The sequence below is a fragment of the Mixophyes fleayi genome, chromosome 3 (assembly GCF_038048845.1).
Source record: "Mixophyes fleayi isolate aMixFle1 chromosome 3, aMixFle1.hap1, whole genome shotgun sequence".
NCBI lineage: Eukaryota > Metazoa > Chordata > Amphibia > Anura > Limnodynastidae > Mixophyes > Mixophyes fleayi.
In genome coordinates, this window is record NC_134404.1 from 5,605,377 (window position 1) to 5,617,225 (window position 11,849).

Below are 11,849 nucleotides of genomic sequence, written 5' to 3' on the forward strand. Positions count from 1 at the left end.
ATTGCGATTACACCAAGCATGTAGCTCTTGTGGATGTAGCCCTTCGTACGCTTTGCCAGGATCCGAGGGTGGTCACTCTTTTAAAGTCAGAGGAATACATTCTGGCCACCGTGCTCGATCCTAGGTTTAAAGCGTATGTTGTGTCTCTGTTTCCGGCGGACACAAGTCTACAGCGGTGCAAAGACCTGCTGGTCAGGAGATTGTCCTCTGAAGAGGACAGTGACATGCTAACAGCTGCACCCTCATTTTCTTCCACATCTATGGCTGCGAGGAAAAAGCTCAGCTTTCCTAAAAGAGGCGCTGGCGGGGATGCTGATAACATCTGCTCCGGACTGAAGGACCTGCCAACCAATTGAAAAAATTGTGGAGGATTACTTTGCTGACACCATCCAAGTAGACATGTCAGACAGTCCATATTGTTACTGGCAGGAAAAAAAGGCAGTTTGGAAGCCCCTGTACAAACTGGCTCTATTTTACCTGAGTTGTCCCCCCCTCCAATGTGTACTCGGAAAGAGTTTTTAGTGCAGCGGGAAACCTGGTCAGTGAGCGGCGAAGGAGGTTGCTTCCTCAGAACGTTGAAAAAAAAATGATGTTTATAAAAATGAATAATCAAATCCTCAATGAAGTACAGCACTGCCCTCCAGATAGTACAGAGGGACCTGTGGTTGTGGAGTCCAGCGGGGACGAATTGATAATGTGTGATGAGGAGGAAGTACACACTGTAGGGGGAGAGGAATCAGAGGTTGAGGATGAGGACGACATCTTGCCTCAGTAGCGCCTGTTTAGTCTGTACAGGGAGAGATGAATAGCTTTTTTGGTGTGGGGGCCCAAATAAACCAATCATTTCAGCCAAAGTTGTTTGGTAGGCCCTGTCGCTGAAATGATTGGTTTGTTAAAGTGTGCATGTCCTATTTCAACAACATAAGGGTGGGTGTGAGGGCCCAAGGACAATTCCATCTTGGAACTTTTTTTTTTGCATTACATGACCAATCAACAGTCGTTTGCCATGTTCCAAAAGTAAAACCAAATTTAAACAAATTCAAGAAATTAAACCAAAAGTAAAATGCCCTGTCATAATTTAAAACAAGAGGTATTGACGTGCTCTAAAACTACTGTATTGTTGTTTATATTTTATAAACACTACATTTGAAAGCTTGAGTCTTTTAATGAAAAAGTAACTCTCCATTGCACGAATATTTGCAACAGGGACAATTTTAGGGTTAAGAAAGTCAACAAATAACACTTCGACGCTGTCTGTCTTTATAAACACTACACTTGGAAGTTGGAGGAGGTATTGTGGCCCCGGCACCAAATTTACTACCGGGGCCACTCCACTGTGCAGTCCATATTTAGGTGTATCAGATATTAAACAACGGTGACAGTTGATGCCCAATTTTTTAATTATATTGTTGGCGCTGTAAAAAATTGTGTTCCGGGCACACCACACTACGCAGTCCATACCCTTTTTTGGTGGAATTCTGACCCGTGGAGGGTTTTTTAATTATATTGTGGCCTCGGTACCAAATTGTGTACCGGGGCCACCACACTACGCAGTCAAGAAAGATAGATGCGTATCATAGATAAAGTACATTCAGTGTTGTGGGGCAAATTGAAAAATATTCAAAATGCACTGACATTATCAAAAACAAGAGGTTTTCACACGCTGAAACTCCAACATGTATATGATGGAGAGGATGGAGGAGCAGCCGTATGTGCAGTGTAATGCAGACCTGTTGAAGGTTTTTTATATATTTTATTGTGGTGACCAGTGCCCACTACTCTACGCAGTCCAGATACTATTTTTGGGTGTAATGAAGACCTGTTAAAAGGTTTTCTATATATTATATTGTGGTGGCCAGTGGCCAGTCCTCTACGCAGTCCAGATATTATTTTTGAGTGTAATTCAGATCTGTTGAAGGTTTTCTATATATTTTTTATTGTGGTGCCCAGTGCCCACTACTCTACGCAGTCCAGATACTATTTTTGGGTGTAATTCAGACCTGTTGAAGGTTTTCTATATATTATATTGTGGTGGCCAGTGGCCAGTCCTCTATGCAGTCCAGATACTATTTTTGGGTGTAATGCAGACCTGTTGAAGGTTTTCTATATATTATATTGTGGTGGCCAGTGGCCAGTCCTCTACGCAGTCCAGATACTATTTTGGGGTGTAATTCAGACCTGTTGAAGGTTTTCTATATATTATATTGTGGTGGCCAGTGGCCAGTCCTCTACGCAGTCAAGATACTATTTTTGGGTGTAATGCAGACCTGTTGAAGGTTTTCTATATATTATATTGTGGTGGCCAGTGGCCAGTCCTCTACGCAGTCAAGATACTATTTTTGGGTGTAATGCAGACCTGTCGAAGGTTTTCTATATATTATATTGTGGTGGCCAGTGGCCAGTCCTCTACGCAGTCCAGATACTATTTTTGGGTGTAATTCAGACCTGTTGAAGGTTTTCTATATATTTTTTATTGTGGTGCCCAGTGTCCACTACTCTACGCAGTCCAGATACTATTTTTGGGTGTAATGCAGACCTGTTGAAGGTTTTCTATATATTTTTTTGTGGTGCCCAGTGCCCACTACTCTACGCAGTCCAGATACTATTTTTGGGTGTAATTCAGACCTGTTGAAGGTTTTCTATATATTTTATTGTGGTGCCCAGTGCCCACTACTCTACGCAGTCCAGATACTATTTTTGGGTGTAATGCAGACCTGTTGAAGGTTTTCTATATATTTTTTTGTGGTGCCCAGTGCCCACTACTCTACGCAGTCCAGATACTATTTTTGGGTGTAATTCAGACCTGTTGAAGGTTTTCTATATATTTTATTGTGGTGCCCAGTGCCCACTACTCTACGCAGTCCAGATACTATTTTTGGGTGTAATGCAGACCTGTTGAAGGTTTTCTATATATTTTATTGTGGTGCCCAGTGCCCACTACTGTACGCAGTCCAGATACTATTTTTGGGTGTAATTCAGACCTGTTGAAGGTTTTCTATATATTTTTTATTGTGGTGCCCAGTGCCCACTACTCTACGCAGTCCAGATACTATTTTTGGTTGTAATGCAGACCTGTTGAAGGTTTTCTCTATATTATATTGTGGTGGCCAGTGGCCAGTCCTCTACGCAGTCCAGATACTATTTTTGTGTGTAATTCAGACCAATTGATGGGTTTTTAATTATATTGTAGGGAACACTCCTCTACGCAGTCCAGAAAGATACCTCGTTGCAACGTTTTGTACTAAAAATAAAAAAAAATATTGTGAGGTGTTAGGTGTTCAGAATAGCCTTTAAATTAGTGGAAATGATTGTTATTGAATGTTATTGAGGTTAATAATAGCGTAGGAGTAAAAATAAGCCCAAAAACTTGATCTTTACACTTTTTAGTTTTTTTTTCAAAAAAAATCTGAATCAAAAACCTTAAATCCGAACCAAAACCTTTCGGCAGGTGTTTTGCGCAACAAATCCGAACCCAAAAATTCACGAAAACCTGGATCCAAAACACAAAACACGAGACCTCAAAAGTCGCCGGTGCACCTTCCTAGTAACAATGCAATAAATCCATGTGTGATGTCTGGAGGCCTCTTTCTAAGAAGTGGAAAAGGTTCTCATTTCCATTTTAATGAGTTGCAAAGAGCTACGGAAAGTATCCCCAGTAACAGAACTCGTGTCTCTATCACCTGCCTCTGCACTGTACTTCAACAGAGCACAGAAACCATAATTGCCCTACTAGAGGCTTAGCAGCATGCAGGATGATTAACAGGCAGCAGAAATGAAAACAAGTTACAGTTTCTCTGACTATTAAAGATAAACAGCATGAGTCATGCATATTTCTGGGTATTTAATATGTCAGAAATTGCCCTCTAAAATGATATGAAAAACTTTCCTTCGAGCCGGAGTTGAACCAGCGACCTAAGGATTTCTGTACCAATTTCCTGTACAGTTCTCCGCTCTACCAGCTGAGCTATCGAAGGATTGTGCTTTAGAGGATTTCTGATGTCATGTGCACTACATCTGACTGAGTGAAAACACAAACAGAATTGAAATATCCATAAAACAGAAAAATTGCTTGTCTAGATAAAGAGATCCACATTTTTATTTCTGGTCTACTTGCTCATCAAAAGTTGTAAAAATTGTCATATTTAATAATTGGTAATACATCATTAAAAGTTTGATTTTTATTTGTTCATTTTGAATTAATTAGCTTCAGAAATAGTTTGGAAAACAGCTTCCTTAGATTTTCCAACTGCAGACGCCTTTACGTCAAGATTAAAAATGCTGGAAAATTTTCAACCTCTTCTGCGTTCTCCAATTTAGCTTGACTTTTTTAATTGATGAAAATTCCAGAAATTGTGGTGACAAATTGTCAAACTTTTGCCCAGTGAGACAAAAATGGATTTCTAGTCAATGGTCCACGCTGCCACCACTATTTCTCACAGTACTCTCTGTTTTTACAATGCATCTTCTATGGGTTCAGATCCATGGGATTTCAGAAGTAATATTGTATTTCAGTTCCCATCCGTGGTGTCTTAAACCTGTCCTTTGTATGCTGATTAAGGAAAGCGGAGAAATTCTGGGCACAGAAGCAGACATTATTGGTTTGTAAGCATTGGCGTAGTCTAGTTTCATTCAGAACATCCCTACTGCACCATTAAAAAGTTGTGAACTCTCCCTGGAAACCCATTGATCCACAAGTTCAAGAGTTCTTTTTTTTCACATGAAGGATGTGTTACATATAAAATAGGGTTGTCCCACTCGAAATTTGGAAGATGGATGTTGAAATATGGGGTCAGACCAGTTCTGTCCTAATTTTGGATACAGAAATGTTTGGAGGTATATAAATACTGTGGATTTGACCACATCCTATTTCCATAACCAAAGCACAGTTTCTCCTGGATTTTGTTGCTGAGATCAACAGAGCATTAAACAAGTGGTACTGTTGCTGCCATTCAAACAAGCTTCAACTTCCCATACCGGGAGTCGAACCCGGGCCGCCTGGGTGAAAACCAGGAATCCTAACTGCTAGACCATATGGGACTTTTCCGTTGAATGTTTCAGCATAGCAGCAGAACAAATATATCATGCTTTGCTGTAATGTATCTTAACTCTGTGTATTTCATATTTAACCAGGTGGTGACATGGAGTGGGTTTGGCATGGCCTAAGATGACACTAATTTCATCATCACGCTCCAGACCACTCAGTGATCAGTGAGGTGGGCAATGTTTGATGATGTGATTTGCATCATCACGGCATGTCCCTGACCACTTGCAGATTTGTAAATGCCAATCCAGCAGGATAGGTAACAATTAGAGATGAGCGCACTCGGATTTCTGAAATCCGAGCCCACCCGAACGTTGCCAATCCGAGTCGGATCCGAGACAGATCCGGGTATTGGCGCCAAATTCAAATCTGAAACTGAGGCTCTGACGCATAATCCCGTTGTCGGATCTCGAGATACTTGGATCCTATAAATTCCCTGCTAGTCGCCGCCATCTTCACTCGGGCATTGATCATGGTAGAGGGAGGGTGTGTTAGGTGGTCCTCTGTCCTACTATATCTCGTGCTGTTCAGTGCTGTGCTGTGCTGTGCTGTGCTCAGTCCAGTTGTGCTGTGTCCTGTGCTATGTCCTTCTGAGGTCAGTGGTGCTGCTGGGTCCTGTGCTGTGTCCTGTTCAGTCCAGTGGTGCTGTGTCCTGTGCTCTGTGCTTCTAAGGGCATAGTTATTTCCTAATTATTCCCAAGTTTTTAAAAAATAAAAAAAAAGTTATAAAAAAAATAATTATAACCAAATTTGCAAAACCAATCCAGCAGTATAAGTCCATTGGTACTGTAATATTACCAAGTTCACACATTCTGCAGTATCTTGTGCTACATATAATGGAGACCAAAAATTTGGAGGATAAAGTAGGGAAAGATCAAGACCCACTTCCTCCTAATGCTGAGGCTGCTGCCACTAGTCATGACATAGACGATAAAATGCCATCAACGTCGTCTTCCAAGCCCGATGCCCAATCTCGTAGTACTGGGCATGTAAAATCCAAAAAGCCCAATATTGATGCCTTAGTCAGTATTAGCACAGGCTTACCTAGGGCGCGGAGTCTAACGGCCTTCCGGTCTTCACCAAGAACCACCGCAAGGTAGTGTGGACTTAGCTGCCGAAGAACCGCAGGTCGCGGCCCCCAGATTAGCCTACTGACGTAAGGGAGAAAGTTCTAAGTGATGGCAGGCAGACAAGAAAATAGACAATGCGGTGCAAGTACAGGCACTAACCGTTAATTCCAGGCGTTGTAGGTCTGGAACAGTAACCGGTAGATGCACGGAGGCAATGGGTGCGTGGCAGGGTCCAGAGAATAGTTGGTAACACAGCCGAGTCGGTACACAGAAGGTATCAGGTATACGGTGCCAGAGGGAGATCCAGAGAATAGTTGGTAACACAGCCAAGTCAGTACACAGAAGGTATCAGGTATGCGGTGCCAGAGGGAGATCCAGAGAATAGTTGGTAACACAGCCGAGTCGGTACACAGAAGATAGTCCAGTTGCGTAGTGCCAGGGATAAGCCAAAGAATAGTCAGGTCACAGCCAGGTAGGTACACAGGAGTAGAAGGAATAGAGGGGTTAACAGGGAGCAGGTTCACAGGAGTCAGGACACAGGAACTGTAGCCAGGAACAGGAAACACATTGCTCTGACACAGGCAGCGTGTCAGAGCAGGGGAGATATAGGAGTTTGAATTCCCCGCCCAGGAGTCACATGATCAGCAGCAGAGAGAACCCGGAAGTGCGGCAGCGCTAACAGAAGAAGCGCTGAAGAGATCGGACACCGCTGTCAGCTCCCGCTGACAGCACAGCGGAACGGGAACAAGGTAAGTTCCTAACAGTACCCCCCCCTTCAGGGGTGGCCTCCGGACAACCTATAAGGCTTTAGAGGGAACTTGGTATGGAATTTCTTCAACAAACTCGGAGCATGAAGGTCTTGTGCAGGAATCCAAGAACGCTCTTCAGGACCGTAACCTTTCCAGTCAACCAGGAACTGCAAGGAACCTCTGGAAATCCGAGAATCTAGAATCTCCTTCACCTCAAATTCCTGATCTGGTGCAGAAATAGCAGCAGGCGGTCTTCTTGAAGAGAAGAATTTGTTAACAACAAGTGGTTTGAGAAGGGAAATATGGAAGACATTGGGAATCCTCAAGGTAGGGGGTAATTTTAATCTAAAGGCCACCGGATTAATGACCTCAATGATCTCGAAGGGACCGATAAATCGGGGAGCGAATTTCCTAGAAGGAACCAACAAGCGAAGATTCTTTGTAGACAACCACACTTTGTCACCAGGAGTAAGTAGTGGAGACGGTCTTCTTCTTTTGTCAAATGCTTTTTTACTGATGGCAGAGGTGTGAAGTAATTTGCGTTTGATAAGATCCCACCTAGACGAGAAGTCCGATAGAAGGGAATCCACTGCAGGAACCCCAGAAGCAGTTAACTCTTTGAGGGGTGGAACTTTAGGATGAAATCCCTGAAGAGCAAAAAAGGGAGAAGTGGAGGTAGCGTCGTGTGAATTATTATTGTGGGCGAATTCTGCCCAAGGTAATAAATCAACCCAATCATCATGTTTAGCTGAAATGAAACATCTGAGGAATTGCTCCATTTCTTGATTCGTCCTTTCAGTGAGACCATTACTTTGCGGATGATATGCAGAAGAGAAATTTAACTTAATTCCACAAAGACGAGAAAAGGCCCTCCAAAATCTTGCCACGAACTGAGTTCCTCGATCAGACACGATAATATCTGGACAGCCATGTAAGCGGAAAATTTCTTTAATGAAGAGTTGAGCCAGAATAGGAGCAGAAGGGAGACCTTTTAATGCCACAAAATGAGCGGCTCGGGAAAGGCGATCAGTGACCACCCACACTACTGAGAACCCTCTGGAGGAGGGTAAATCTGTGATAAAATCCATGGAGAGATGACTCCAAGGTCGATCCGGAATTGGCAGAGGCTGCAGCAGACCGTATGGAGCTTGACGAGGAACTTTATTTTGAGCACAAGTGGAACACGCCATCACAAACTGTCGAACGTCCGAACGGATAGCCGGCCACCAATAACTACGGTGTCACGGGCACTAGGAGTCTTTACCCAGGGATCACCAGGTGGTAGGCTTACCAGAGCAATGTAGATGGTAATAGGGTACTCTGGTAGCAGGGTGATCACGGAACAGGCAATGGTAGATGAGGAGATGCTCAGGAAAGTCTATGACTAGCAGCACTGGTAATATGGAGGTAATACACGAGGAACTGTATGGACAAGGGCAAGTGGAGGTAGTCAGTGGTCTGCGATAGCAAGTTGTACCACTGCTATAGTGAGGAGGAATGTCCAACAGAAACGAGGAGGTGATGAGAGTCAGCGGTCTGCGGATAGCAAGTGGTACCGCTGTCTGAGTGAAGGAATGGAATCCAAGTGGAGGTATCCGGGAAGTCAGTGGTCTGCGGTAGCAAGTTGTACCACTGCTATGTGAGAGGAATGGAACAGGTGATACAGGAACAGGAATCAGTGGTCTGCCTTCAGCAAGTTGTACCACTGAATATATATGTGAGGAGGTGTACGGGGAGAGACTGCAACACAGGATGTACACGGGCACATTAAACACGATCCACAGTAAATGCACAATATATATAAATGACTGAACAGGTCTGCAAATGTAGAAAGTCTCTGAAGTAATCCAGCACAAGGTAACACAGTCAATGATGGCAAAAGACTCAGCGGATTGCAGACTCCAGAGGAGAACCAACACAGTCCAGCAAGATATGCAATACACCAGCACAGTCAATGAGAAGTATGCATACCGTGGTTCAGAAGTAGGCAGTCAGATAGGAGTGCAGCGATACCTGGGCGGCAGGAGGCCGACAGGATGAGAAGTCCCTGGATGTAAGAGGCAGGGGTCTAGTAGGTGCAGCGCACAGGTAAGTAGACCAACAGGGACACGAATCCACAGGAATCAGTAAAACGTGGAACTGGACTCATGGAGGGCCCAGGAGAATGGAGATGATCTAGCAGAGGAGTAGCTGATGAGATACGAATCCAATGCTGACAGGAGGGTAGAGACCAGCGGGAAACAGGAAGGCGTGGAGAGCGGATCAGCAGTAGATGGACGATAGCGCTGGCAGCAGCAGCAGGACTCTGCGGACACACGGGAGAGATGAGATGAGGCTGACGGGCACAGGAGCAGCGGATAGAAATCAGCTAGCAGTCACGATGATGAACACAGGCGAGTTGCAAGCTGGAGGCTGTAGTGCACGGAGGCAGCGGATAGGAATCAGCTCACGGTCACGATGATGAACACAGGCGAGTTGCCAGCTGGAGACTGTAGTGCACGGAGGCAGCGGATATGAATCAGCTCACAGTCACGATGATGAACACAGGCGAGTTGCAAGCTGGAGACTGTAGTGCACGGAGGCAGCGGCTAGGAATCAGCTCACAGACTTGATGATGAACAGGTGAGTGGATATGGAGAGAAGGCTGTAGTGCACGGAGGCAGCGGATAGGAATCAGCAAACAGTCACAATGGAATATAATAGCGTTGAAGTGGTATAGAAGACTGTAGTGCACGGAGGCAGCGGATAGGAATCAGCAAACAGTCACAATGGAATATAATAGCGTTGAAGTGGTATAGAAGACTGTAGTGCACGGAGGCAGCGGATAGGAATCAGCAAACAGTCACAATGGAATATAATAGCGTTGAAGTGGTATAGAAGACTGTAGTGCACGGAGGCAGCGGATAGGAATCAGCTCACAATCACGATGATACAGTTGATGGTAGAAGTGGTATGGGAACCACAGTAGTAGAAGTGGTTTGGAAACCACAGAGGTAGAAGTGGTTTGGAAACCACAGAAATCAGCAGCGCTGAATACACGAGGAAACACAGGAACACCTTCAGAGACTCATGGGGAATGAGACTCCAAGATCAGGCAACGTGGTGTTGACCACAGGTGCTTAATATAGGGAGTGTTGCCTGATCTGCCAATTAAGTTAAAGGGACATACACTGAAGTATAGGAAAGGGCTGCGCATGCGCAGACCCTCAGGATGGAGGACGACCACGGTTCCTAAATGTCCGGGAAGAAGCACTCACAGTCCGGTGAGTGACATACGGGAGATGAATTCCAAGGTCTTCTTTATACCGGCATGACCAGAAAAACGGGAGGCATGAGCCCATTTAAGGAGTTTAGTTTGGAGATGTGGAGGAACGAAAGTCTTCCCGTGAGGAATGATCAACCGAGTAGGAGTAGTAGCCAAAATACATTCTGGATCTAGAATAGACCTAACACTCTCTTCTTCGGTATCCATAGAATCAAAGGAACGAGAGAGAGCATCAGCCTTCTTGTTCTTGGACCCTGGTCTGAAGGTAATGATCATATTGAATCGTGAAAAAAATAAAGACCATCTGGCCTGACGGGGATTGAGGCAGGATGCAGTTTGTAAATAAAGCAGGTTCTTGTGATCCGTAAAAATAGTAACAGGAAATCTGGCTCCCTCCAAATGATGTCTCCAAGCCTCCAAGGCCAATTTGATAGCAAGTAGTTCTCTGTCTCCAATGCCGTAGTTTTTTTCGGTGGGTGAGAATTTACGAGAAAAGAAGCCACAGGGAGAAAACTTTCCAGTAGAATTCTTCTGAGACAAAATAGCTCCCACTCCAGTGGAGGATGCGTCAACTTCGAGAAATAAGGGGAAGGAAGAATCTGGTTGTTGAAGAATAGGTGCCGATATGAAGGCTTCTTTAAGATACTTGAAGGCCTCTACCGCCTCTGGTGGCCAGGTCTTAGCGTTGGCAGATTTCTTGGTCAGGGAAGTGATGGGTGCAATAACAGATGAAAACCCTTTGATAAAGTGGCGGTAATAATTAGAGAACCCAATAAAACGCTGGATGGCCTTAAGTCCAACCGGTTGGGGCCAATCAGAAATCGCCTTTAATTTCTCAGGGTCCATACGTAATCCGGAGCCAGAAACCACGTGACCAAGAAAAGGAAGGTGCGTTTTTTCAAAGACACACTTGTCCACATTACAGTACAGATGATGCAACCGAAGGCGTTGAAGAATCAAGGAGACATGATGGCGATGAGTAATAATATCAGGTGAAAAAATAAGAATATCGTCTAGGTAGATGACAACAAATTGATACAGGAAATCCTGAAAAACTTCGTTAATGAAATTTTGAAAAACCGCAGGAGCGTTACAAAGTCCAAATGGCATGACAAGATACTCAAAATGCCCATCGTGCGTATTGAACGCCGTCTTCCATTCATCCCCTTGTTTAATACGGAAAAGGTTGTAGGCCCCTTTCAAATCCAGTTTAGAAAAAATTGAAGCTCCCTTGATCCTATCAAAGAGTTCAGAGATCAATGGTAAGGGGTACCTATTCTTTTTCGTTATGGCGTTGAGGCCACGGTAGTCTATGCAAGGACGCAATCCGCCGTCCTTCTTTTTTACGAAAAAGAAACCTGCTCCTGCTGGTGACGAGGATTTCTGGATAAAACCCCTGTTTAAATTCTCCTTAATATATAGGGACATGGCCTCTGATTCGGGTAGAGATAATGGAAATACCCGTCCTCTAGGTGGTATCTTATCCGGCAACAATTCAATGGAGCAATCCCAAGGTCTATGAGGGGGTAACTTGGAAGCCTCCTTTTCACAAAAGACGTCAGAAAATGAATGATATTGAGGAGGAATACCGGAGGGTGTTGGAAGACAGCCCATAGCGGGTCTATGAATCCTGGGAAGACATCGGGAATGACACTCTGAACCCCATGCAAGAACTTCCGGTTTCTGCCAATCTAAAGTGGGGGAGTGAAGTCTGAGCCAAGGTA

General features: G+C 44.4%; 1 non-coding gene across 1 annotated transcript; it reads right to left on the minus strand.

Moving 5' to 3' along the window:
- Nucleotides 1-4,965: 4,965 nt before the first annotated feature.
- On the minus strand, nt 4,966-5,037 carry TRNAE-UUC (transfer RNA glutamic acid (anticodon UUC)). The gene has a single exon. It is a non-coding gene; the product is annotated as a tRNA-Glu (tRNA).
- Nucleotides 5,038-11,849: the final 6,812 nt, after the last annotated feature.